Here is a 27,325-nt window from a genome sequence, read left to right as displayed (position 1 = left end):
AAAGGGGACAGAACAAGAGGCAAAAAAAAAAAAAAGCAGCAGCCTGTGGCACCCGGTATTCCCAGGCGGTCTCCCATCCAAGTACTAACCAGGCCCGACCCTGCTTAGCTTCCGAGACCAGACGAGATCGGGGGCGTTCAGGGTGGTGTGGCCCTAGACGGCGGCGGAGGGCGCCCCTGCCCCGCTCGAGAAGCCGAGCCTCTCTGGGCTTCCCCGCCGCCGCCTCCCGCCCCAGGCCCCGCGCCGGGCCGGGCCGGGCCGGTTGAGTTCGCCGGCCGGGTCCCGCTGGCTCCCAGGGACGGGGGTGATGGGCGGGGCGGGGCGGGGCGGGGCGGGGCGGGGCGGGGTGGGGGGCTGTCTCTCTATACACACACACACACACTCACACTCACTCACACTCACACAAGATGCGCCTCCACGGCTGGACTCGCCAAGGTGGAGCCCTCCCAGCCCCCCTCGTCTCCTCGCCCGGCCTCCTTCACCTACCCGCTGCCCACCCCCAGCGCGTCGCTGCCGCTGACTGCGCACGCGCGGGACGCTCGCCCTTTGACCCCAGCCAGGGGCCGCCCTCCCCCACAACCCCTTTCAGCTGTGCCCCCCCCCTCGCCCTGTGGGTGGGCTGCCGCCTATTCCCCCGGGCCAGGGCTGGGGCACAGCCAGTGTATGGGGCGTCTCTCTCTGGGGATGTGTCCCATGGGTGGGGTGGGGTGGCGTGGTTTGGGGGGTGCTGAAGAAATCAGTCCCCTCCATCTCCTACCTCTGGAAAACGCCCAAGCCCGTGGAGAACTGCCGGCACCGCTTCGTGGGGGCCGGGACCCTCCTCCGTGTCCTCCTGTGGCCCAGTCCAAGGGGCCTGGGCCTGGCCGGGGCTGCATTGGACCCCGACCACCCTGGCGTGTGGACTCGCTAAAAATCGGCCATTAGATATTGGATTCCAGCTTCCTGGAGGTCATTTCACTAATGAGTGCACCGGAAAGAGTTTCCTAATCCATCTGTGAGGGTGGCAACTGAAAGAGAATTTGAAAGCTGACAGAATAGGCGAGGGAAGGCATAGGAGATTTCCACACCCAGCAAGGAAGACTTTCCCGAAATGGAAGAAAGAAACGAGCAAACAGAGACACCGGTAGCCCGCCCGGAAAAGAGTCTGCCCCTGAGAGAAAGCACCCTGACCAGGTTCACCCGTGGGTGGGTGGCGAGCTAGCGGCATTCAGAAGAGCGAGGCCCGCAGTCTGTGCGGAAGACACCTGCGCTCGGGTGTGTGTGGCGGCGCGATTCACAAGCAGCTCTAGACGTTAAACCCAGGAGAAGCCAGGGAGTTCCCAACGCCCCAGGTGTCCTCAGCCCACGACTGGCTGCTGTGGGAATGCGAAGCCCGGCTCCTTGTCTCAGAGCGGGGTTCCCAGGAGGATCAGGCTGAAGCTGGGACTTGGCCTCAAAGTGTCCCCTCGCATGGCCACCCCCTTCCCCTTCCTGCTCCTCTACTCCTGGTGCCCCTCCATCCAGGGGCCAGACCTTAAAGAGTCACCGCAAGAGAATCCTGGTCCCAAAGGAGCCTTCTGGGGGACCGGTGCTGAGAGAGGTTGTGGGCATGGCCCGCTGGGGCTCTGCCCGACCCAGGGCTGAGAGATGCCACCTCCCAGCTCTGGGTCCCTGCAGGAAGTGTTGGCAAGCACAGGGCCGGTCCTCCAAAGGCCCAGGTGCAGGGAGCCCAGGCCAAGCAGCCTGTGGAAGAAGCCACTTGCCGTGCCACCCCGGGAACAGGACTGCAGGCCCCGGCCCTTCCCACCTCCTCCTCCTCCTCCTCCTCCTCCCCCCCGCCCCGCCCCCACAGGGCACAGGGCTCAGAGACACCTCAGACTCTTGCTACCCAAAGTGCAAAGGGCATCAGTTGCTCCTCCAACCCCCCCCCCCCCGCCCAGCAGACCACGTTGTCCAGCCAGCCCCCGGGCCTCCCTGGGGTGCCCAGCACAAAAGTGCAGACACCCACCGGACCCTCAGTCTCAGTTTTCGGAGGTTTTTGCCACTCTAAGGACCCGCAGGCCAGCTGGGCCTTCGGGCAGGACAGAGAGCCCCGGAATCCGACGTGGAGAGCTGCGTGTACGTCCCCATCAGGAGGCGGTCCCCACCTCCGCGGCTCTCCCCTTGCGGGGAGCGGCAGCCCAGCCGGCAGCCGCAGGGCCTCAGGGAAGACACCAGGCTGGGCCCCCGCGGCACAGCGGGGGCACGTCCCCCGCACTCACGCGACTTAGGGACGGCTGCTGGAGACTGCTGCGGCCACCCTGCTGCCGGGTTTCTGGAGGGCTTCCTGGAAGCAGCATCCACACCAAGCCCTTGGAAGGCCCAGGCGACGGAGGAGCCGGTCAGGCAGGGGCCGAGGACGGTGAGAGGCCGGGCGGGAAGGAGCGTGTCAGGCAGGGGCAGAGGACGGTGACCGGCCGGGCGGGGAGGAGCCGGTCAGGCGGGGGCCCAGGACAGTGACGGGCCTGGCCGGGGAGGAGTGCGTCAGGCAGGGGCAGAGGAGACGGGCTGGGTAAGGGTTAGGGTTACAGTTAGGGCACAATTCACAATCCCAAAGACGTGGAAGCGACCCGAGTGCCCATCCATCCAGGAGTGCATCAATAAAATGTGGCGCGTGGACACCACGGAGTGCCATTCGGCTGTGAGGAGCAGCGGTGAGAGGGCGCCTCTCGTGTTCTCCTGGCCAGAGCTGGAACCCGTTCCAGTAAACCAAGTATCCCAAGAATGGACACACGAGCACCACGTGAGCGCGCTCACCAGCAAATTGGTACGAACGGATGGACGCCTAAGTGGACGGAGAGGAATCACCTTCATCGGGTGGGTGTCGGGCGGGTGGGGGGAGGGGAGGGGCATACACATCCATTAGGCATGGGGTGGGTGCGCACCGACTGGGGGATGGGCGCACTTGAAGCTCTGACCCGAGGGGGGAGGCTTGGAGAGGGCAAGGCACCCGACCTTAACATTGGTACCCCCACAATACGCTGGAACAACATGAGAGGTATATGAATAAGAACACAGGGGGGGCCGGGCGCGGTGGCTCACGCCTGTAATCCTAGCTCTCTGGGAGGCCGAGGCGGGCGGATTGCTCCAGGTCAGGAGTTCGAAACCAGCCTGAGCAAGAGCGAGACCCCGTCTCTACTAAAAATAGAAAGAAATTAATTGGCCAACTAATATATATAGAAAAACACAGCCGGGCGTGGTGGTGCATGCCTGTAGTCCCAACTACTCGGGAGGCTGAGGCAGCAGGATTGCTTGAGCCCGGAGATTGAGGTTGCTGTGAGCTAGGCTGACGCCATGGCACTCACTCTAGCCTGGGCAGCAAAACGAGACTCTGTCTCAAAAAATAAAAAAAAAAGAACACAGGGGGGAGGGCGGCACGGGCAACACATGTCACCTGAATACTTGTACTCCCATCATCTGCTTGAAAAGAGAGAGAAAAGAAAATGCAATCCTAGAGGTAAGAGACACTTTTTAAAAATAATGAATCCGAAGAGAAAAGTAAAAGGAGGCCTGTGGAGCAGGTCTGGGTGTGACTCCGGATCCCCCAACATCAGGTGCCACCACCAAAGATTCCTGCGTGTAGCCCATAGAACCCCAAAAGCAACGGGACGAGTTCTGGTCACATACTCCCTCAAAATGACATCCTGGCCTTCTTCTGGAACTCCCTCCCCTCTCAGACTCTCAAGGTTTCCTCCAGCGTGTCGGTTCCCACAGAGCAGACCTTTGGTCTGAGACCTGACAGTCCAGATGCCACGCATGCTGCCGCGTGGCGGCGGTGTCGCGGCTTGGGACAAGAGGAGGCCCCACGGTGCGGGCTGGGGCGCCAGGCACCGCGCGGGCGCTGAGGGTGGGGGTGACCCCCACCCCGGGCCGCCGCCGCGCTCCCAGAAAGGGGACAGAACAAGAGGCAAAAAAAAAAAAAAGCAGCAGCCTGTGGCACCCGGTATTCCCAGGCGGTCTCCCATCCAAGTACTAACCAGGCCCGACCCTGCTTAGCTTCCGAGACCAGACGAGATCGGGGGCGTTCAGGGTGGTGTGGCCCTAGACGGCGGCGGAGGGCGCCCCTGCCCCGCTCGAGAAGCCGAGCCTCTCTGGGCTTCCCCGCCGCCGCCTCCCGCCCCAGGCCCCGCGCCGGGCCGGGCCGGGCCGGTTGAGTTCGCCGGCCGGGTCCCGCTGGCTCCCAGGGACGGGGGTGATGGGCGGGGCGGGGCGGGGCGGGGCGGGGCGGGGTGGGGGGCTGTCTCTCTATACACACACACACACACTCACACTCACTCACACTCACACAAGATGCGCCTCCACGGCTGGACTCGCCAAGGTGGAGCCCTCCCAGCCCCCCTCGTCTCCTCGCCCGGCCTCCTTCACCTACCCGCTGCCCACCCCCAGCGCGTCGCTGCCGCTGACTGCGCACGCGCGGGACGCTCGCCCTTTGACCCCAGCCAGGGGCCGCCCTCCCCCACAACCCCTTTCAGCTGTGCCCCCCCCCTCGCCCTGTGGGTGGGCTGCCGCCTATTCCCCCGGGCCAGGGCTGGGGCACAGCCAGTGTATGGGGCGTCTCTCTCTGGGGATGTGTCCCATGGGTGGGGTGGGGTGGCGTGGTTTGGGGGGTGCTGAAGAAATCAGTCCCCTCCATCTCCTACCTCTGGAAAACGCCCAAGCCCGTGGAGAACTGCCGGCACCGCTTCGTGGGGGCCGGGACCCTCCTCCGTGTCCTCCTGTGGCCCAGTCCAAGGGGCCTGGGCCTGGCCGGGGCTGCATTGGACCCCGACCACCCTGGCGTGTGGACTCGCTAAAAATCGGCCATTAGATATTGGATTCCAGCTTCCTGGAGGTCATTTCACTAATGAGTGCACCGGAAAGAGTTTCCTAATCCATCTGTGAGGGTGGCAACTGAAAGAGAATTTGAAAGCTGACAGAATAGGCGAGGGAAGGCATAGGAGATTTCCACACCCAGCAAGGAAGACTTTCCCGAAATGGAAGAAAGAAACGAGCAAACAGAGACACCGGTAGCCCGCCCGGAAAAGAGTCTGCCCCTGAGAGAAAGCACCCTGACCAGGTTCACCCGTGGGTGGGTGGCGAGCTAGCGGCATTCAGAAGAGCGAGGCCCGCAGTCTGTGCGGAAGACACCTGCGCTCGGGTGTGTGTGGCGGCGCGATTCACAAGCAGCTCTAGACGTTAAACCCAGGAGAAGCCAGGGAGTTCCCAACGCCCCAGGTGTCCTCAGCCCACGACTGGCTGCTGTGGGAATGCGAAGCCCGGCTCCTTGTCTCAGAGCGGGGTTCCCAGGAGGATCAGGCTGAAGCTGGGACTTGGCCTCAAAGTGTCCCCTCGCATGGCCACCCCCTTCCCCTTCCTGCTCCTCTACTCCTGGTGCCCCTCCATCCAGGGGCCAGACCTTAAAGAGTCACCGCAAGAGAATCCTGGTCCCAAAGGAGCCTTCTGGGGGACCGGTGCTGAGAGAGGTTGTGGGCATGGCCCGCTGGGGCTCTGCCCGACCCAGGGCTGAGAGATGCCACCTCCCAGCTCTGGGTCCCTGCAGGAAGTGTTGGCAAGCACAGGGCCGGTCCTCCAAAGGCCCAGGTGCAGGGAGCCCAGGCCAAGCAGCCTGTGGAAGAAGCCACTTGCCGTGCCACCCCGGGAACAGGACTGCAGGCCCCGGCCCTTCCCACCTCCTCCTCCTCCTCCTCCTCCTCCCCCCCGCCCCGCCCCCACAGGGCACAGGGCTCAGAGACACCTCAGACTCTTGCTACCCAAAGTGCAAAGGGCATCAGTTGCTCCTCCAACCCCCCCCCCCCCGCCCAGCAGACCACGTTGTCCAGCCAGCCCCCGGGCCTCCCTGGGGTGCCCAGCACAAAAGTGCAGACACCCACCGGACCCTCAGTCTCAGTTTTCGGAGGTTTTTGCCACTCTAAGGACCCGCAGGCCAGCTGGGCCTTCGGGCAGGACAGAGAGCCCCGGAATCCGACGTGGAGAGCTGCGTGTACGTCCCCATCAGGAGGCGGTCCCCACCTCCGCGGCTCTCCCCTTGCGGGGAGCGGCAGCCCAGCCGGCAGCCGCAGGGCCTCAGGGAAGACACCAGGCTGGGCCCCCGCGGCACAGCGGGGGCACGTCCCCCGCACTCACGCGACTTAGGGACGGCTGCTGGAGACTGCTGCGGCCACCCTGCTGCCGGGTTTCTGGAGGGCTTCCTGGAAGCAGCATCCACACCAAGCCCTTGGAAGGCCCAGGCGACGGAGGAGCCGGTCAGGCAGGGGCCGAGGACGGTGAGAGGCCGGGCGGGAAGGAGCGTGTCAGGCAGGGGCAGAGGACGGTGACCGGCCGGGCGGGGAGGAGCCGGTCAGGCGGGGGCCCAGGACAGTGACGGGCCTGGCCGGGGAGGAGTGCGTCAGGCAGGGGCAGAGGAGACGGGCTGGGTAAGGGTTAGGGTTACAGTTAGGGCACAATTCACAATCCCAAAGACGTGGAAGCGACCCGAGTGCCCATCCATCCAGGAGTGCATCAATAAAATGTGGCGCGTGGACACCACGGAGTGCCATTCGGCTGTGAGGAGCAGCGGTGAGAGGGCGCCTCTCGTGTTCTCCTGGCCAGAGCTGGAACCCGTTCCAGTAAACCAAGTATCCCAAGAATGGACACACGAGCACCACGTGAGCGCGCTCACCAGCAAATTGGTACGAACGGATGGACGCCTAAGTGGACGGAGAGGAATCACCTTCATCGGGTGGGTGTCGGGCGGGTGGGGGGAGGGGAGGGGCATACACATCCATTAGGCATGGGGTGGGTGCGCACCGACTGGGGGATGGGCGCACTTGAAGCTCTGACCCGAGGGGGGAGGCTTGGAGAGGGCAAGGCACCCGACCTTAACATTGGTACCCCCACAATACGCTGGAACAACATGAGAGGTATATGAATAAGAACACAGGGGGGGCCGGGCGCGGTGGCTCACGCCTGTAATCCTAGCTCTCTGGGAGGCCGAGGCGGGCGGATTGCTCCAGGTCAGGAGTTCGAAACCAGCCTGAGCAAGAGCGAGACCCCGTCTCTACTAAAAATAGAAAGAAATTAATTGGCCAACTAATATATATAGAAAAACACAGCCGGGCGTGGTGGTGCATGCCTGTAGTCCCAACTACTCGGGAGGCTGAGGCAGCAGGATTGCTTGAGCCCGGAGATTGAGGTTGCTGTGAGCTAGGCTGACGCCATGGCACTCACTCTAGCCTGGGCAGCAAAACGAGACTCTGTCTCAAAAAATAAAAAAAAAAGAACACAGGGGGGAGGGCGGCACGGGCAACACATGTCACCTGAATACTTGTACTCCCATCATCTGCTTGAAAAGAGAGAGAAAAGAAAATGCAATCCTAGAGGTAAGAGACACTTTTTAAAAATAATGAATCCGAAGAGAAAAGTAAAAGGAGGCCTGTGGAGCAGGTCTGGGTGTGACTCCGGATCCCCCAACATCAGGTGCCACCACCAAAGATTCCTGCGTGTAGCCCATAGAACCCCAAAAGCAACGGGACGAGTTCTGGTCACATACTCCCTCAAAATGACATCCTGGCCTTCTTCTGGAACTCCCTCCCCTCTCAGACTCTCAAGGTTTCCTCCAGCGTGTCGGTTCCCACAGAGCAGACCTTTGGTCTGAGACCTGACAGTCCAGATGCCACGCATGCTGCCGCGTGGCGGCGGTGTCGCGGCTTGGGACAAGAGGAGGCCCCACGGTGCGGGCTGGGGCGCCAGGCACCGCGCGGGCGCTGAGGGTGGGGGTGACCCCCACCCCGGGCCGCCGCCGCGCTCCCAGAAAGGGGACAGAACAAGAGGCAAAAAAAAAAAAAAGCAGCAGCCTGTGGCACCCGGTATTCCCAGGCGGTCTCCCATCCAAGTACTAACCAGGCCCGACCCTGCTTAGCTTCCGAGACCAGACGAGATCGGGGGCGTTCAGGGTGGTGTGGCCCTAGACGGCGGCGGAGGGCGCCCCTGCCCCGCTCGAGAAGCCGAGCCTCTCTGGGCTTCCCCGCCGCCGCCTCCCGCCCCAGGCCCCGCGCCGGGCCGGGCCGGGCCGGTTGAGTTCGCCGGCCGGGTCCCGCTGGCTCCCAGGGACGGGGGTGATGGGCGGGGCGGGGCGGGGCGGGGCGGGGCGGGGTGGGGGGCTGTCTCTCTATACACACACACACACACTCACACTCACTCACACTCACACAAGATGCGCCTCCACGGCTGGACTCGCCAAGGTGGAGCCCTCCCAGCCCCCCTCGTCTCCTCGCCCGGCCTCCTTCACCTACCCGCTGCCCACCCCCAGCGCGTCGCTGCCGCTGACTGCGCACGCGCGGGACGCTCGCCCTTTGACCCCAGCCAGGGGCCGCCCTCCCCCACAACCCCTTTCAGCTGTGCCCCCCCCCTCGCCCTGTGGGTGGGCTGCCGCCTATTCCCCCGGGCCAGGGCTGGGGCACAGCCAGTGTATGGGGCGTCTCTCTCTGGGGATGTGTCCCATGGGTGGGGTGGGGTGGCGTGGTTTGGGGGGTGCTGAAGAAATCAGTCCCCTCCATCTCCTACCTCTGGAAAACGCCCAAGCCCGTGGAGAACTGCCGGCACCGCTTCGTGGGGGCCGGGACCCTCCTCCGTGTCCTCCTGTGGCCCAGTCCAAGGGGCCTGGGCCTGGCCGGGGCTGCATTGGACCCCGACCACCCTGGCGTGTGGACTCGCTAAAAATCGGCCATTAGATATTGGATTCCAGCTTCCTGGAGGTCATTTCACTAATGAGTGCACCGGAAAGAGTTTCCTAATCCATCTGTGAGGGTGGCAACTGAAAGAGAATTTGAAAGCTGACAGAATAGGCGAGGGAAGGCATAGGAGATTTCCACACCCAGCAAGGAAGACTTTCCCGAAATGGAAGAAAGAAACGAGCAAACAGAGACACCGGTAGCCCGCCCGGAAAAGAGTCTGCCCCTGAGAGAAAGCACCCTGACCAGGTTCACCCGTGGGTGGGTGGCGAGCTAGCGGCATTCAGAAGAGCGAGGCCCGCAGTCTGTGCGGAAGACACCTGCGCTCGGGTGTGTGTGGCGGCGCGATTCACAAGCAGCTCTAGACGTTAAACCCAGGAGAAGCCAGGGAGTTCCCAACGCCCCAGGTGTCCTCAGCCCACGACTGGCTGCTGTGGGAATGCGAAGCCCGGCTCCTTGTCTCAGAGCGGGGTTCCCAGGAGGATCAGGCTGAAGCTGGGACTTGGCCTCAAAGTGTCCCCTCGCATGGCCACCCCCTTCCCCTTCCTGCTCCTCTACTCCTGGTGCCCCTCCATCCAGGGGCCAGACCTTAAAGAGTCACCGCAAGAGAATCCTGGTCCCAAAGGAGCCTTCTGGGGGACCGGTGCTGAGAGAGGTTGTGGGCATGGCCCGCTGGGGCTCTGCCCGACCCAGGGCTGAGAGATGCCACCTCCCAGCTCTGGGTCCCTGCAGGAAGTGTTGGCAAGCACAGGGCCGGTCCTCCAAAGGCCCAGGTGCAGGGAGCCCAGGCCAAGCAGCCTGTGGAAGAAGCCACTTGCCGTGCCACCCCGGGAACAGGACTGCAGGCCCCGGCCCTTCCCACCTCCTCCTCCTCCTCCTCCTCCTCCCCCCCGCCCCGCCCCCACAGGGCACAGGGCTCAGAGACACCTCAGACTCTTGCTACCCAAAGTGCAAAGGGCATCAGTTGCTCCTCCAACCCCCCCCCCCCCGCCCAGCAGACCACGTTGTCCAGCCAGCCCCCGGGCCTCCCTGGGGTGCCCAGCACAAAAGTGCAGACACCCACCGGACCCTCAGTCTCAGTTTTCGGAGGTTTTTGCCACTCTAAGGACCCGCAGGCCAGCTGGGCCTTCGGGCAGGACAGAGAGCCCCGGAATCCGACGTGGAGAGCTGCGTGTACGTCCCCATCAGGAGGCGGTCCCCACCTCCGCGGCTCTCCCCTTGCGGGGAGCGGCAGCCCAGCCGGCAGCCGCAGGGCCTCAGGGAAGACACCAGGCTGGGCCCCCGCGGCACAGCGGGGGCACGTCCCCCGCACTCACGCGACTTAGGGACGGCTGCTGGAGACTGCTGCGGCCACCCTGCTGCCGGGTTTCTGGAGGGCTTCCTGGAAGCAGCATCCACACCAAGCCCTTGGAAGGCCCAGGCGACGGAGGAGCCGGTCAGGCAGGGGCCGAGGACGGTGAGAGGCCGGGCGGGAAGGAGCGTGTCAGGCAGGGGCAGAGGACGGTGACCGGCCGGGCGGGGAGGAGCCGGTCAGGCGGGGGCCCAGGACAGTGACGGGCCTGGCCGGGGAGGAGTGCGTCAGGCAGGGGCAGAGGAGACGGGCTGGGTAAGGGTTAGGGTTACAGTTAGGGCACAATTCACAATCCCAAAGACGTGGAAGCGACCCGAGTGCCCATCCATCCAGGAGTGCATCAATAAAATGTGGCGCGTGGACACCACGGAGTGCCATTCGGCTGTGAGGAGCAGCGGTGAGAGGGCGCCTCTCGTGTTCTCCTGGCCAGAGCTGGAACCCGTTCCAGTAAACCAAGTATCCCAAGAATGGACACACGAGCACCACGTGAGCGCGCTCACCAGCAAATTGGTACGAACGGATGGACGCCTAAGTGGACGGAGAGGAATCACCTTCATCGGGTGGGTGTCGGGCGGGTGGGGGGAGGGGAGGGGCATACACATCCATTAGGCATGGGGTGGGTGCGCACCGACTGGGGGATGGGCGCACTTGAAGCTCTGACCCGAGGGGGGAGGCTTGGAGAGGGCAAGGCACCCGACCTTAACATTGGTACCCCCACAATACGCTGGAACAACATGAGAGGTATATGAATAAGAACACAGGGGGGGCCGGGCGCGGTGGCTCACGCCTGTAATCCTAGCTCTCTGGGAGGCCGAGGCGGGCGGATTGCTCCAGGTCAGGAGTTCGAAACCAGCCTGAGCAAGAGCGAGACCCCGTCTCTACTAAAAATAGAAAGAAATTAATTGGCCAACTAATATATATAGAAAAACACAGCCGGGCGTGGTGGTGCATGCCTGTAGTCCCAACTACTCGGGAGGCTGAGGCAGCAGGATTGCTTGAGCCCGGAGATTGAGGTTGCTGTGAGCTAGGCTGACGCCATGGCACTCACTCTAGCCTGGGCAGCAAAACGAGACTCTGTCTCAAAAAAAAAAAAAAAAAAGAACACAGGGGGGAGGGCGGCACGGGCAACACATGTCACCTGAATACTTGTACTCCCATCATCTGCTTGAAAAGAGAGAGAAAAGAAAATGCAATCCTAGAGGTAAGAGACACTTTTTAAAAATAATGAATCCGAAGAGAAAAGTAAAAGGAGGCCTGTGGAGCAGGTCTGGGTGTGACTCCGGATCCCCCAACATCAGGTGCCACCACCAAAGATTCCTGCGTGTAGCCCATAGAACCCCAAAAGCAACGGGACGAGTTCTGGTCACATACTCCCTCAAAATGACATCCTGGCCTTCTTCTGGAACTCCCTCCCCTCTCAGACTCTCAAGGTTTCCTCCAGCGTGTCGGTTCCCACAGAGCAGACCTTTGGTCTGAGACCTGACAGTCCAGATGCCACGCATGCTGCCGCGTGGCGGCGGTGTCGCGGCTTGGGACAAGAGGAGGCCCCACGGTGCGGGCTGGGGCGCCAGGCACCGCGCGGGCGCTGAGGGTGGGGGTGACCCCCACCCCGGGCCGCCGCCGCGCTCCCAGAAAGGGGACAGAACAAGAGGCAAAAAAAAAAAAAAAGCAGCAGCCTGTGGCACCCGGTATTCCCAGGCGGTCTCCCATCCAAGTACTAACCAGGCCCGACCCTGCTTAGCTTCCGAGACCAGACGAGATCGGGGGCGTTCAGGGTGGTGTGGCCCTAGACGGCGGCGGAGGGCGCCCCTGCCCCGCTCGAGAAGCCGAGCCTCTCTGGGCTTCCCCGCCGCCGCCTCCCGCCCCAGGCCCCGCGCCGGGCCGGGCCGGGCCGGTTGAGTTCGCCGGCCGGGTCCCGCTGGCTCCCAGGGACGGGGGTGATGGGCGGGGCGGGGCGGGGCGGGGCGGGGTGGGGGGCTGTCTCTCTATACACACACACACACACTCACACTCACTCACACTCACACAAGATGCGCCTCCACGGCTGGACTCGCCAAGGTGGAGCCCTCCCAGCCCCCCTCGTCTCCTCGCCCGGCCTCCTTCACCTACCCGCTGCCCACCCCCAGCGCGTCGCTGCCTGCCGCTGACTGCGCACGCGCGGGACGCTCGCCCTTTGACCCCAGCCAGGGGCCGCCCTCCCCCACAACCCCTTTCAGCTGTGCCCCCCCCCTCGCCCTGTGGGTGGGCTGCCGCCTATTCCCCCGGGCCAGGGCTGGGGCACAGCCAGTGTATGGGGCGTCTCTCTCTGGGGATGTGTCCCATGGGTGGGGTGGGGTGGCGTGGTTTGGGGGGTGCTGAAGAAATCAGTCCCCTCCATCTCCTACCTCTGGAAAACGCCCAAGCCCGTGGAGAACTGCCGGCACCGCTTCGTGGGGGCCGGGACCCTCCTCCGTGTCCTCCTGTGGCCCAGTCCAAGGGGCCTGGGCCTGGCCGGGGCTGCATTGGACCCCGACCACCCTGGCGTGTGGACTCGCTAAAAATCGGCCATTAGATATTGGATTCCAGCTTCCTGGAGGTCATTTCACTAATGAGTGCACCGGAAAGAGTTTCCTAATCCATCTGTGAGGGTGGCAACTGAAAGAGAATTTGAAAGCTGACAGAATAGGCGAGGGAAGGCATAGGAGATTTCCACACCCAGCAAGGAAGACTTTCCCGAAATGGAAGAAAGAAACGAGCAAACAGAGACACCGGTAGCCCGCCCGGAAAAGAGTCTGCCCCTGAGAGAAAGCACCCTGACCAGGTTCACCCGTGGGTGGGTGGCGAGCTAGCGGCATTCAGAAGAGCGAGGCCCGCAGTCTGTGCGGAAGACACCTGCGCTCGGGTGTGTGTGGCGGCGCGATTCACAAGCAGCTCTAGACGTTAAACCCAGGAGAAGCCAGGGAGTTCCCAACGCCCCAGGTGTCCTCAGCCCACGACTGGCTGCTGTGGGAATGCGAAGCCCGGCTCCTTGTCTCAGAGCGGGGTTCCCAGGAGGATCAGGCTGAAGCTGGGACTTGGCCTCAAAGTGTCCCCTCGCATGGCCACCCCCTTCCCCTTCCTGCTCCTCTACTCCTGGTGCCCCTCCATCCAGGGGCCAGACCTTAAAGAGTCACCGCAAGAGAATCCTGGTCCCAAAGGAGCCTTCTGGGGGACCGGTGCTGAGAGAGGTTGTGGGCATGGCCCGCTGGGGCTCTGCCCGACATAGGGCTGAGAGATGCCACCTCCCAGCTCTGGGTCCCTGCAGGAAGTGTTGGCAAGCACAGGGCCGGTCCTCCAAAGGCCCAGGTGCAGGGAGCCCAGGCCAAGCAGCCTGTGGAAGAAGCCACTTGCCATGCCACCCCGGGAACAGGACTGCAGGCCCCGGCCCTTCCCACCTCCTCCTCCTCCTCCTCCTCCTCCCCCCCGCCCCGCCCCCACAGGGCACAGGGCTCAGAGACACCTCAGACTCTTGCTACCCAAAGTGCAAAGGGCATCAGTTGCTCCTCCAACCCCCCCCCCCCCGCCCAGCAGACCACGTTGTCCAGCCAGCCCCCGGGCCTCCCTGGGGTGCCCAGCACAAAAGTGCAGACACCCACCGGACCCTCAGTCTCAGTTTTCGGAGGTTTTTGCCACTCTAAGGACCCGCAGGCCAGCTGGGCCTTCGGGCAGGACAGAGAGCCCCGGAATCCGACGTGGAGAGCTGCGTGTACGTCCCCATCAGGAGGCGGTCCCCACCTCCGCGGCTCTCCCCTTGCGGGGAGCGGCAGCCCAGCCGGCAGCCGCAGGGCCTCAGGGAAGACACCAGGCTGGGCCCCCGCGGCACAGCGGGGGCACGTCCCCCGCACTCACGCGACTTAGGGACGGCTGCTGGAGACTGCTGCGGCCACCCTGCTGCCGGGTTTCTGGAGGGCTTCCTGGAAGCAGCATCCACACCAAGCCCTTGGAAGGCCCAGGCGACGGAGGAGCCGGTCAGGCAGGGGCCGAGGACGGTGAGAGGCCGGGCGGGAAGGAGCGTGTCAGGCAGGGGCAGAGGACGGTGACCGGCCGGGCGGGGAGGAGCCGGTCAGGCGGGGGCCCAGGACAGTGACGGGCCTGGCCGGGGAGGAGTGCGTCAGGCAGGGGCAGAGGAGACGGGCTGGGTAAGGGTTAGGGTTACAGTTAGGGCACAATTCACAATCCCAAAGACGTGGAAGCGACCCGAGTGCCCATCCATCCAGGAGTGCATCAATAAAATGTGGCGCGTGGACACCACGGAGTGCCATTCGGCTGTGAGGAGCAGCGGTGAGAGGGCGCCTCTCGTGTTCTCCTGGCCAGAGCTGGAACCCGTTCCAGTAAACCAAGTATCCCAAGAATGGACACACGAGCACCACGTGAGCGCGCTCACCAGCAAATTGGTACGAACGGATGGACGCCTAAGTGGACGGAGAGGAATCACCTTCATCGGGTGGGTGTCGGGCGGGTGGGGGGAGGGGAGGGGCATACACATCCATTAGGCATGGGGTGGGTGCGCACCGACTGGGGGATGGGCGCACTTGAAGCTCTGACCCGAGGGGGGAGGCTTGGAGAGGGCAAGGCACCCGACCTTAACATTGGTACCCCCACAATACGCTGGAACAACATGAGAGGTATATGAATAAGAACACAGGGGGGGCCGGGCGCGGTGGCTCACGCCTGTAATCCTAGCTCTCTGGGAGGCCGAGGCGGGCGGATTGCTCCAGGTCAGGAGTTCGAAACCAGCCTGAGCAAGAGCGAGACCCCGTCTCTACTAAAAATAGAAAGAAATTAATTGGCCAACTAATATATATAGAAAAACACAGCCGGGCGTGGTGGTGCATGCCTGTAGTCCCAACTACTCGGGAGGCTGAGGCAGCAGGATTGCTTGAGCCCGGAGATTGAGGTTGCTGTGAGCTAGGCTGACGCCATGGCACTCACTCTAGCCTGGGCAGCAAAACGAGACTCTGTCTCAAAAAATAAAAAAAAAAGAACACAGGGGGGAGGGCGGCACGGGCAACACATGTCACCTGAATACTTGTACTCCCATCATCTGCTTGAAAAGAGAGAGAAAAGAAAATGCAATCCTAGAGGTAAGAGACACTTTTTAAAAATAATGAATCCGAAGAGAAAAGTAAAAGGAGGCCTGTGGAGCAGGTCTGGGTGTGACTCCGGATCCCCCAACATCAGGTGCCACCACCAAAGATTCCTGCGTGTAGCCCATAGAACCCCAAAAGCAACGGGACGAGTTCTGGTCACATACTCCCTCAAAATGACATCCTGGCCTTCTTCTGGAACTCCCTCCCCTCTCAGACTCTCAAGGTTTCCTCCAGCGTGTCGGTTCCCACAGAGCAGACCTTTGGTCTGAGACCTGACAGTCCAGATGCCACGCATGCTGCCGCGTGGCGGCGGTGTCGCGGCTTGGGACAAGAGGAGGCCCCACGGTGCGGGCTGGGGCGCCAGGCACCGCGCGGGCGCTGAGGGTGGGGGTGACCCCCACCCCGGGCCGCCGCCGCGCTCCCAGAAAGGGGACAGAACAAGAGGCAAAAAAAAAAAAAAGCAGCAGCCTGTGGCACCCGGTATTCCCAGGCGGTCTCCCATCCAAGTACTAACCAGGCCCGACCCTGCTTAGCTTCCGAGACCAGACGAGATCGGGGGCGTTCAGGGTGGTGTGGCCCTAGACGGCGGCGGAGGGCGCCCCTGCCCCGCTCGAGAAGCCGAGCCTCTCTGGGCTTCCCCGCCGCCGCCTCCCGCCCCAGGCCCCGCGCCGGGCCGGGCCGGGCCGGGCCGGTTGAGTTCGCCGGCCGGGTCCCGCTGGCTCCCAGGGACGGGGGTGATGGGCGGGGCGGGGCGGGGCGGGGCGGGGTGGGGGGCTGTCTCTCTATACACACACACACACACTCACACTCACTCACACTCACACAAGATGCGCCTCCACGGCTGGACTCGCCAAGGTGGAGCCCTCCCAGCCCCCCTCGTCTCCTCGCCCGGCCTCCTTCACCTACCCGCTGCCCACCCCCAGCGCGTCGCTGCCGCTGACTGCGCACGCGCGGGACGCTCGCCCTTTGACCCCAGCCAGGGGCCGCCCTCCCCCACAACCCCTTTCAGCTGTGCCCCCCCCCTCGCCCTGTGGGTGGGCTGCCGCCTATTCCCCCGGGCCAGGGCTGGGGCACAGCCAGTGTATGGGGCGTCTCTCTCTGGGGATGTGTCCCATGGGTGGGGTGGGGTGGCGTGGTTTGGGGGGTGCTGAAGAAATCAGTCCCCTCCATCTCCTACCTCTGGAAAACGCCCAAGCCCGTGGAGAACTGCCGGCACCGCTTCGTGGGGGCCGGGACCCTCCTCCGTGTCCTCCTGTGGCCCAGTCCAAGGGGCCTGGGCCTGGCCGGGGCTGCATTGGACCCCGACCACCCTGGCGTGTGGACTCGCTAAAAATCGGCCATTAGATATTGGATTCCAGCTTCCTGGAGGTCATTTCACTAATGAGTGCACCGGAAAGAGTTTCCTAATCCATCTGTGAGGGTGGCAACTGAAAGAGAATTTGAAAGCTGACAGAATAGGCGAGGGAAGGCATAGGAGATTTCCACACCCAGCAAGGAAGACTTTCCCGAAATGGAAGAAAGAAACGAGCAAACAGAGACACCGGTAGCCCGCCCGGAAAAGAGTCTGCCCCTGAGAGAAAGCACCCTGACCAGGTTCACCCGTGGGTGGGTGGCGAGCTAGCGGCATTCAGAAGAGCGAGGCCCGCAGTCTGTGCGGAAGACACCTGCGCTCGGGTGTGTGTGGCGGCGCGATTCACAAGCAGCTCTAGACGTTAAACCCAGGAGAAGCCAGGGAGTTCCCAACGCCCCAGGTGTCCTCAGCCCACGACTGGCTGCTGTGGGAATGCGAAGCCCGGCTCCTTGTCTCAGAGCGGGGTTCCCAGGAGGATCAGGCTGAAGCTGGGACTTGGCCTCAAAGTGTCCCCTCGCATGGCCACCCCCTTCCCCTTCCTGCTCCTCTACTCCTGGTGCCCCTCCATCCAGGGGCCAGACCTTAAAGAGTCACCGCAAGAGAATCCTGGTCCCAAAGGAGCCTTCTGGGGGACCGGTGCTGAGAGAGGTTGTGGGCATGGCCCGCTGGGGCTCTGCCCGACATAGGGCTGAGAGATGCCACCTCCCAGCTCTGGGTCCCTGCAGGAAGTGTTGGCAAGCACAGGGCCGGTCCTCCAAAGGCCCAGGTGCAGGGAGCCCAGGCCAAGCAGCCTGTGGAAGAAGCCACTTGCCGTGCCACCCCGGGAACAGGACTGCAGGCCCCGGCCCTTCCCACCTCCTCCTCCTCCTCCTCCTCCTCCCCCCCGCCCCGCCCCCACAGGGCACAGGGCTCAGAGACACCTCAGACTCTTGCTACCCAAAGTGCAAAGGGCATCAGTTGCTCCTCCAACCCCCCCCCCCCGCCCAGCAGACCACGTTGTCCAGCCAGCCCCCGGGCCTCCCTGGGGTGCCCAGCACAAAAGTGCAGACACCCACCGGACCCTCAGTCTCAGTTTTCGGAGGTTTTTGCCACTCTAAGGACCCGCAGGCCAGCTGGGCCTTCGGGCAGGACAGAGAGCCCCGGAATCCGACGTGGAGAGCTGCGTGTACGTCCCCATCAGGAGGCGGTCCCCACCTCCGCGGCTCTCCCCTTGCGGGGAGCGGCAGCCCAGCCGGCAGCCGCAGGGCCTCAGGGAAGACACCAGGCTGGGCCCCCGCGGCACAGCGGGGGCACGTCCCCCGCACTCACGCGACTTAGGGACGGCTGCTGGAGACTGCTGCGGCCACCCTGCTGCCGGGTTTCTGGAGGGCTTCCTGGAAGCAGCATCCACACCAAGCCCTTGGAAGGCCCAGGCGACGGAGGAGCCGGTCAGGCAGGGGCCGAGGACGGTGAGAGGCCGGGCGGGAAGGAGCGTGTCAGGCAGGGGCAGAGGACGGTGACCGGCCGGGCGGGGAGGAGCCGGTCAGGCGGGGGCCCAGGACAGTGACGGGCCTGGCCGGGGAAGAGTGCGTCAGGCAGGGGCAGAGGAGACGGGCTGGGTAAGGGTTAGGGTTACAGTTAGGGCACAATTCACAATCCCAAAGACGTGGAAGCGACCCGAGTGCCCATCCATCCAGGAGTGCATCAATAAAATGTGGCGCGTGGACACCACGGAGTGCCATTCGGCTGTGAGGAGCAGCGGTGAGAGGGCGCCTCTCGTGTTCTCCTGGCCAGAGCTTGAACCCGTTCCAGTAAACCAAGTATCCCAAGAATGGACACACGAGCACCACGTGAGCGCGCTCACCAGCAAATTGGTACGAACGGATGGACGCCTAAGTGGACGGAGAGGAATCACCTTCATCGGGTGGGTGTCGGGCGGGTGGGGGGAGGGGAGGGGCATACACATCCATTAGGCATGGGGTGGGTGCGCACCGACTGGGGGATGGGCGCACTTGAAGCTCTGACCCGAGGGGGGAGGCTTGGAGAGGGCAAGGCACCCGACCTTAACATTGGTACCCCCACAATACGCTGGAACAACATGAGAGGTATATGAATAAGAACACAGGGGGGGCCGGGCGCGGTGGCTCACGCCTGTAATCCTAGCTCTCTGGGAGGCCGAGGCGGGCGGATTGCTCCAGGTCAGGAGTTCGAAACCAGCCTGAGCAAGAGCGAGACCCCGTCTCTACTAAAAATAGAAAGAAATTAATTGGCCAACTAATATATATAGAAAAACACAGCCGGGCGTGGTGGTGCATGCCTGTAGTCCCAACTACTCGGGAGGCTGAGGCAGCAGGATTGCTTGAGCCCGGAGATTGAGGTTGCTGTGAGCTAGGCTGACGCCATGGCACTCACTCTAGCCTGGGCAGCAAAACGAGACTCTGTCTCAAAAAATAAAAAAAAAAGAACACAGGGGGGAGGGCGGCACGGGCAACACATGTCACCTGAATACTTGTACTCCCATCATCTGCTTGAAAAGAGAGAGAAAAGAAAATGCAATCCTAGAGGTAAGAGACACTTTTTAAAAATAATGAATCCGAAGAGAAAAGTAAAAGGAGGCCTGTGGAGCAGGTCTGGGTGTGACTCCGGATCCCCCAACATCAGGTGCCACCACCAAAGATTCCTGCGTGTAGCCCATAGAACCCCAAAAGCAACGGGACGAGTTCTGGTCACATACTCCCTCAAAATGACATCCTGGCCTTCTTCTGGAACTCCCTCCCCTCTCAGACTCTCAAGGTTTCCTCCAGCGTGTCGGTTCCCACAGAGCAGACCTTTGGTCTGAGACCTGACAGTCCAGATGCCACGCATGCTGCCGCGTGGCGGCGGTGTCGCGGCTTGGGACAAGAGGAGGCCCCACGGTGCGGGCTGGGGCGCCAGGCACCGCGCGGGCGCTGAGGGTGGGGGTGACCCCCACCCCGGGCCGCCGCCGCGCTCCCAGAAAGGGGACAGAACAAGAGGCAAAAAAAAAAAAAAGCAGCAGCCTGTGGCACCCGGTATTCCCAGGCGGTCTCCCATCCAAGTACTAACCAGGCCCGACCCTGCTTAGCTTCCGAGACCAGACGAGATCGGGGGCGTTCAGGGTGGTGTGGCCCTAGACGGCGGCGGAGGGCGCCCCTGCCCCGCTCGAGAAGCCGAGCCTCTCTGGGCTTCCCCGCCGCCGCCTCCCGCCCCAGGCCCCGCGCCGGGCCGGGCCGGGCCGGTTGAGTTCGCCGGCCGGGTCCCGCTGGCTCCCAGGGACGGGGGTGATGGGCGGGGCGGGGCGGGGCGGGGCGGGGCGGGGCGGGGTGGGGGGCTGTCTCTCTATACACACACACACACACTCACACTCACTCACACTCACACAAGATGCGCCTCCACGGCTGGACTCGCCAAGGTGGAGCCCTCCCAGCCCCCCTCGTCTCCTCGCCCGGCCTCCTTCACCTACCCGCTGCCCACCCCCAGCGCGTCGCTGCCGCTGACTGCGCACGCGCGGGACGCTCGCCCTTTGACCCCAGCCAGGGGCCGCCCTCCCCCACAACCCCTTTCAGCTGTGCCCCCCCCCTCGCCCTGTGGGTGGGCTGCCGCCTATTCCCCCGGGCCAGGGCTGGGGCACAGCCAGTGTATGGGGCGTCTCTCTCTGGGGATGTGTCCCATGGGTGGGGTGGGGTGGCGTGGTTTGGGGGGTGCTGAAGAAATCAGTCCCCTCCATCTCCTACCTCTGGAAAACGCCCAAGCCCGTGGAGAACTGCCGGCACCGCTTCGTGGGGGCCGGGACCCTCCTCCGTGTCCTCCTGTGGCCCAGTCCAAGGGGCCTGGGCCTGGCCGGGGCTGCATTGGACCCCGACCACCCTGGCGTGTGGACTCGCTAAAAATCGGCCATTAGATATTGGATTCCAGCTTCCTGGAGGTCATTTCACTAATGAGTGCACCGGAAAGAGTTTCCTAATCCATCTGTGAGGGTGGCAACTGAAAGAGAATTTGAAAGCTGACAGAATAGGCGAGGGAAGGCATAGGAGATTTCCACACCCAGCAAGGAAGACTTTCCCGAAATGGAAGAAAGAAACGAGCAAACAGAGACACCGGTAGCCCGCCCGGAAAAGAGTCTGCCCCTGAGAGAAAGCACCCTGACCAGGTTCACCCGTGGGTGGGTGGCGAGCTAGCGGCATTCAGAAGAGCGAGGCCCGCAGTCTGTGCGGAAGACACCTGCGCTCGGGTGTGTGTGGCGGCGCGATTCACAAGCAGCTCTAGACGTTAAACCCAGGAGAAGCCAGGGAGTTCCCAACGCCCCAGGTGTCCTCAGCCCACGACTGGCTGCTGTGGGAATGCGAAGCCCGGCTCCTTGTCTCAGAGCGGGGTTCCCAGGAGGATCAGGCTGAAGCTGGGACTTGGCCTCAAAGTGTCCCCTCGCATGGCCACCCCCTTCCCCTTCCTGCTCCTCTACTCCTGGTGCCCCTCCATCCAGGGGCCAGACCTTAAAGAGTCACCGCAAGAGAATCCTGGTCCCAAAGGAGCCTTCTGGGGGACCGGTGCTGAGAGAGGTTGTGGGCATGGCCCGCTGGGGCTCTGCCCGACCCAGGGCTGAGAGATGCCACCTCCCAGCTCTGGGTCCCTGCAGGAAGTGTTGGCAAGCACAGGGCCGGTCCTCCAAAGGCCCAGGTGCAGGGAGCCCAGGCCAAGCAGCCTGTGGAAGAAGCCACTTGCCGTGCCACCCCGGGAACAGGACTGCAGGCCCCGGCCCTTCCCACCTCCTCCTCCTCCTCCTCCTCCTCCCCCCCGCCCCGCCCCCACAGGGCACAGGGCTCAGAGACACCTCAGACTCTTGCTACCCAAAGTGCAAAGGGCATCAGTTGCTCCTCCAACCCCCCCCCCCCCGCCCAGCAGACCACGTTGTCCAGCCAGCCCCCGGGCCTCCCTGGGGTGCCCAGCACAAAAGTGCAGACACCCACCGGACCCTCAGTCTCAGTTTTCGGAGGTTTTTGCCACTCTAAGGACCCGCAGGCCAGCTGGGCCTTCGGGCAGGACAGAGAGCCCCGGAATCCGACGTGGAGAGCTGCGTGTACGTCCCCATCAGGAGGCGGTCCCCACCTCCGCGGCTCTCCCCTTGCGGGGAGCGGCAGCCCAGCCGGCAGCCGCAGGGCCTCAGGGAAGACACCAGGCTGGGCCCCCGCGGCACAGCGGGGGCACGTCCCCCGCACTCACGCGACTTAGGGACGGCTGCTGGAGACTGCTGCGGCCACCCTGCTGCCGGGTTTCTGGAGGGCTTCCTGGAAGCAGCATCCACACCAAGCCCTTGGAAGGCCCAGGCGACGGAGGAGCCGGTCAGGCAGGGGCCGAGGACGGTGAGAGGCCGGGCGGGAAGGAGCGTGTCAGGCAGGGGCAGAGGACGGTGACCGGCCGGGCGGGGAGGAGCCGGTCAGGCGGGGGCCCAGGACAGTGACGGGCCTGGCCGGGGAGGAGTGCGTCAGGCAGGGGCAGAGGAGACGGGCTGGGTAAGGGTTAGGGTTACAGTTAGGGCACAATTCACAATCCCAAAGACGTGGAAGCGACCCGAGTGCCCATCCATCCAGGAGTGCATCAATAAAATGTGGCGCGTGGACACCACGGAGTGCCATTCGGCTGTGAGGAGCAGCGGTGAGAGGGCGCCTCTCGTGTTCTCCTGGCCAGAGCTGGAACCCGTTCCAGTAAACCAAGTATCCCAAGAATGGACACACGAGCACCACGTGAGCGCGCTCACCAGCAAATTGGTACGAACGGATGGACGCCTAAGTGGACGGAGAGGAATCACCTTCATCGGGTGGGTGTCGGGCGGGTGGGGGGAGGGGAGGGGCATACACATCCATTAGGCATGGGGTGGGTGCGCACCGACTGGGGGATGGGCGCACTTGAAGCTCTGACCCGAGGGGGGAGGCTTGGAGAGGGCAAGGCACCCGACCTTAACATTGGTACCCCCACAATACGCTGGAACAACATGAGAGGTATATGAATAAGAACACAGGGGGGGCCGGGCGCGGTGGCTCACGCCTGTAATCCTAGCTCTCTGGGAGGCCGAGGCGGGCGGATTGCTCCAGGTCAGGAGTTCGAAACCAGCCTGAGCAAGAGCGAGACCCCGTCTCTACTAAAAATAGAAAGAAATTAATTGGCCAACTAATATATATAGAAAAACACAGCCGGGCGTGGTGGTGCATGCCTGTAGTCCCAACTACTCGGGAGGCTGAGGCAGCAGGATTGCTTGAGCCCGGAGATTGAGGTTGCTGTGAGCTAGGCTGACGCCATGGCACTCACTCTAGCCTGGGCAGCAAAACGAGACTCTGTCTCAAAAAATAAAAAAAAAAGAACACAGGGGGGAGGGCGGCACGGGCAACACATGTCACCTGAATACTTGTACTCCCATCATCTGCTTGAAAAGAGAGAGAAAAGAAAATGCAATCCTAGAGGTAAGAGACACTTTTTAAAAATAATGAATCCGAAGAGAAAAGTAAAAGGAGGCCTGTGGAGCAGGTCTGGGTGTGACTCCGGATCCCCCAACATCAGGTGCCACCACCAAAGATTCCTGCGTGTAGCCCATAGAACCCCAAAAGCAACGGGACGAGTTCTGGTCACATACTCCCTCAAAATGACATCCTGGCCTTCTTCTGGAACTCCCTCCCCTCTCAGACTCTCAAGGTTTCCTCCAGCGTGTCGGTTCCCACAGAGCAGACCTTTGGTCTGAGACCTGACAGTCCAGATGCCACGCATGCTGCCGCGTGGCGGCGGTGTCGCGGCTTGGGACAAGAGGAGGCCCCACGGTGCGGGCTGGGGCGCCAGGCACCGCGCGGGCGCTGAGGGTGGGGGTGACCCCCACCCCGGGCCGCCGCCGCGCTCCCAGAAAGGGGACAGAACAAGAGGCAAAAAAAAAAAAAAGCAGCAGCCTGTGGCACCCGGTATTCCCAGGCGGTCTCCCATCCAAGTACTAACCAGGCCCGACCCTGCTTAGCTTCCGAGACCAGACGAGATCGGGGGCGTTCAGGGTGGTGTGGCCCTAGACGGCGGCGGAGGGCGCCCCTGCCCCGCTCGAGAAGCCGAGCCTCTCTGGGCTTCCCCGCCGCCGCCTCCCGCCCCAGGCCCCGCGCCGGGCCGGGCCGGGCCGGTTGAGTTCGCCGGCCGGGTCCCGCTGGCTCCCAGGGACGGGGGTGATGGGCGGGGCGGGGCGGGGCGGGGCGGGGCGGGGTGGGGGGCTGTCTCTCTATACACACACACACACACTCACACTCACTCACACTCACACAAGATGCGCCTCCACGGCTGGACTCGCCAAGGTGGAGCCCTCCCAGCCCCCCTCGTCTCCTCGCCCGGCCTCCTTCACCTACCCGCTGCCCACCCCCAGCGCGTCGCTGCCGCTGACTGCGCACGCGCGGGACGCTCGCCCTTTGACCCCAGCCAGGGGCCGCCCTCCCCCACAACCCCTTTCAGCTGTGCCCCCCCCCTCGCCCTGTGGGTGGGCTGCCGCCTATTCCCCCGGGCCAGGGCTGGGGCACAGCCAGTGTATGGGGCGTCTCTCTCTGGGGATGTGTCCCATGGGTGGGGTGGGGTGGCGTGGTTTGGGGGGTGCTGAAGAAATCAGTCCCCTCCATCTCCTACCTCTGGAAAACGCCCAAGCCCGTGGAGAACTGCCGGCACCGCTTCGTGGGGGCCGGGACCCTCCTCCGTGTCCTCCTGTGGCCCAGTCCAAGGGGCCTGGGCCTGGCCGGGGCTGCATTGGACCCCGACCACCCTGGCGTGTGGACTCGCTAAAAATCGGCCATTAGATATTGGATTCCAGCTTCCTGGAGGTCATTTCACTAATGAGTGCACCGGAAAGAGTTTCCTAATCCATCTGTGAGGGTGGCAACTGAAAGAGAATTTGAAAGCTGACAGAATAGGCGAGGGAAGGCATAGGAGATTTCCACACCCAGCAAGGAAGACTTTCCCGAAATGGAAGAAAGAAACGAGCAAACAGAGACACCGGTAGCCCGCCCGGAAAAGAGTCTGCCCCTGAGAGAAAGCACCCTGACCAGGTTCACCCGTGGGTGGGTGGCGAGCTAGCGGCATTCAGAAGAGCGAGGCCCGCAGTCTGTGCGGAAGACACCTGCGCTCGGGTGTGTGTGGCGGCGCGATTCACAAGCAGCTCTAGACGTTAAACCCAGGAGAAGCCAGGGAGTTCCCAACGCCCCAGGTGTCCTCAGCCCACGACTGGCTGCTGTGGGAATGCGAAGCCCGGCTCCTTGTCTCAGAGCGGGGTTCCCAGGAGGATCAGGCTGAAGCTGGGACTTGGCCTCAAAGTGTCCCCTCGCATGGCCACCCCCTTCCCCTTCCTGCTCCTCTACTCCTGGTGCCCCTCCATCCAGGGGCCAGACCTTAAAGAGTCACCGCAAGAGAATCCTGGTCCCAAAGGAGCCTTCTGGGGGACCGGTGCTGAGAGAGGTTGTGGGCATGGCCCGCTGGGGCTCTGCCCGACCCAGGGCTGAGAGATGCCACCTCCCAGCTCTGGGTCCCTGCAGGAAGTGTTGGCAAGCACAGGGCCGGTCCTCCAAAGGCCCAGGTGCAGGGAGCCCAGGCCAAGCAGCCTGTGGAAGAAGCCACTTGCCGTGCCACCCCGGGAACAGGACTGCAGGCCCCGGCCCTTCCCACCTCCTCCTCCTCCTCCTCCTCCTCCCCCCCGCCCCGCCCCCACAGGGCACAGGGCTCAGAGACACCTCAGACTCTTGCTACCCAAAGTGCAAAGGGCATCAGTTGCTCCTCCAACCCCCCCCCCCCCGCCCAGCAGACCACGTTGTCCAGCCAGCCCCCGGGCCTCCCTGGGGTGCCCAGCACAAAAGTGCAGACACCCACCGGACCCTCAGTCTCAGTTTTCGGAGGTTTTTGCCACTCTAAGGACCCGCAGGCCAGCTGGGCCTTCGGGCAGGACAGAGAGCCCCGGAATCCGACGTGGAGAGCTGCGTGTACGTCCCCATCAGGAGGCGGTCCCCACCTCCGCGGCTCTCCCCTTGCGGGGAGCGGCAGCCCAGCCGGCAGCCGCAGGGCCTCAGGGAAGACACCAGGCTGGGCCCCCGCGGCACAGCGGGGGCACGTCCCCCGCACTCACGCGACTTAGGGACGGCTGCTGGAGACTGCTGCGGCCACCCTGCTGCCGGGTTTCTGGAGGGCTTCCTGGAAGCAGCATCCACACCAAGCCCTTGGAAGGCCCAGGCGACGGAGGAGCCGGTCAGGCAGGGGCCGAGGACGGTGAGAGGCCGGGCGGGAAGGAGCGTGTCAGGCAGGGGCAGAGGACGGTGACCGGCCGGGCGGGGAGGAGCCGGTCAGGCGGGGGCCCAGGACAGTGACGGGCCTGGCCGGGGAGGAGTGCGTCAGGCAGGGGCAGAGGAGACGGGCTGGGTAAGGGTTAGGGTTACAGTTAGGGCACAATTCACAATCCCAAAGACGTGGAAGCGACCCGAGTGCCCATCCATCCAGGAGTGCATCAATAAAATGTGGCGCGTGGACACCACGGAGTGCCATTCGGCTGTGAGGAGCAGCGGTGAGAGGGCGCCTCTCGTGTTCTCCTGGCCAGAGCTGGAACCCGTTCCAGTAAACCAAGTATCCCAAGAATGGACACACGAGCACCACGTGAGCGCGCTCACCAGCAAATTGGTACGAACGGATGGACGCCTAAGTGGACGGAGAGGAATCACCTTCATCGGGTGGGTGTCGGGCGGGTGGGGGGAGGGGAGGGGCATACACATCCATTAGGCATGGGGTGGGTGCGCACCGACTGGGGGATGGGCGCACTTGAAGCTCTGACCCGAGGGGGGAGGCTTGGAGAGGGCAAGGCACCCGACCTTAACATTGGTACCCCCACAATACGCTGGAACAACATGAGAGGTATATGAATAAGAACACAGGGGGGGCCGGGCGCGGTGGCTCACGCCTGTAATCCTAGCTCTCTGGGAGGCCGAGGCGGGCGGATTGCTCCAGGTCAGGAGTTCGAAACCAGCCTGAGCAAGAGCGAGACCCCGTCTCTACTAAAAATAGAAAGAAATTAATTGGCCAACTAATATATATAGAAAAACACAGCCGGGCGTGGTGGTGCATGCCTGTAGTCCCAACTACTCGGGAGGCTGAGGCAGCAGGATTGCTTGAGCCCGGAGATTGAGGTTGCTGTGAGCTAGGCTGACGCCATGGCACTCACTCTAGCCTGGGCAGCAAAACGAGACTCTGTCTCAAAAAATAAAAAAAAAAGAACACAGGGGGGAGGGCGGCACGGGCAACACATGTCACCTGAATACTTGTACTCCCATCATCTGCTTGAAAAGAGAGAGAAAAGAAAATGCAATCCTAGAGGTAAGAGACACTTTTTAAAAATAATGAATCCGAAGAGAAAAGTAAAAGGAGGCCTGTGGAGCAGGTCTGGGTGTGACTCCGGATCCCCCAACATCAGGTGCCACCACCAAAGATTCCTGCGTGTAGCCCATAGAACCCCAAAAGCAACGGGACGAGTTCTGGTCACATACTCCCTCAAAATGACATCCTGGCCTTCTTCTGGAACTCCCTCCCCTCTCAGACTCTCAAGGTTTCCTCCAGCGTGTCGGTTCCCACAGAGCAGACCTTTGGTCTGAGACCTGACAGTCCAGATGCCACGCATGCTGCCGCGTGGCGGCGGTGTCGCGGCTTGGGACAAGAGGAGGCCCCACGGTGCGGGCTGGGGCGCCAGGCACCGCGCGGGCGCTGAGGGTGGGGGTGACCCCCACCCCGGGCCGCCGCCGCGCTCCCAGAAAGGGGA

General features: G+C 63.2%; 7 non-coding genes across 7 annotated transcripts; all 7 read right to left on the bottom strand.

Annotated features, from left to right (window-relative positions):
• Nucleotides 1-40: 40 nt before the first annotated feature.
• On the bottom strand, nucleotides 41-159 carry LOC142863990 (5S ribosomal RNA). Its single transcript, XR_012914602.1, has one exon. It is a non-coding gene; the product is annotated as a 5S ribosomal RNA (ribosomal RNA).
• Nucleotides 160-3,946: 3,787 nt separating this feature from the next.
• On the bottom strand, nucleotides 3,947-4,065 carry LOC142863979 (5S ribosomal RNA). Its single transcript, XR_012914601.1, has one exon. It is a non-coding gene; the product is annotated as a 5S ribosomal RNA (ribosomal RNA).
• Nucleotides 4,066-7,847: 3,782 nt separating this feature from the next.
• LOC142863968 (5S ribosomal RNA) lies at nucleotides 7,848-7,966 on the bottom strand. Its single transcript, XR_012914600.1, has one exon. It is a non-coding gene; the product is annotated as a 5S ribosomal RNA (ribosomal RNA).
• Nucleotides 7,967-11,750: 3,784 nt separating this feature from the next.
• On the bottom strand, nucleotides 11,751-11,869 carry LOC142863957 (5S ribosomal RNA). The gene has a single exon (XR_012914599.1). It is a non-coding gene; the product is annotated as a 5S ribosomal RNA (ribosomal RNA).
• Nucleotides 11,870-15,650: 3,781 nt separating this feature from the next.
• LOC142863946 (5S ribosomal RNA) lies at nucleotides 15,651-15,769 on the bottom strand. The gene has a single exon (XR_012914598.1). It is a non-coding gene; the product is annotated as a 5S ribosomal RNA (ribosomal RNA).
• Nucleotides 15,770-19,550: 3,781 nt separating this feature from the next.
• LOC142863935 (5S ribosomal RNA) lies at nucleotides 19,551-19,669 on the bottom strand. Its single transcript, XR_012914597.1, has one exon. It is a non-coding gene; the product is annotated as a 5S ribosomal RNA (ribosomal RNA).
• Nucleotides 19,670-23,456: 3,787 nt separating this feature from the next.
• On the bottom strand, nucleotides 23,457-23,575 carry LOC142863924 (5S ribosomal RNA). The gene has a single exon (XR_012914589.1). It is a non-coding gene; the product is annotated as a 5S ribosomal RNA (ribosomal RNA).
• Between the last annotated feature and the right edge of the window lie 3,750 nt (nucleotides 23,576-27,325).

The sequence above is a fragment of the Microcebus murinus genome, chromosome 23 (genome assembly GCF_040939455.1).
Source record: "Microcebus murinus isolate Inina chromosome 23, M.murinus_Inina_mat1.0, whole genome shotgun sequence".
NCBI lineage: Eukaryota > Metazoa > Chordata > Mammalia > Primates > Cheirogaleidae > Microcebus > Microcebus murinus.
Note: the sequence above shows the minus strand (reverse complement) of the source record. Positions and strands in the feature narration are given on the sequence as shown.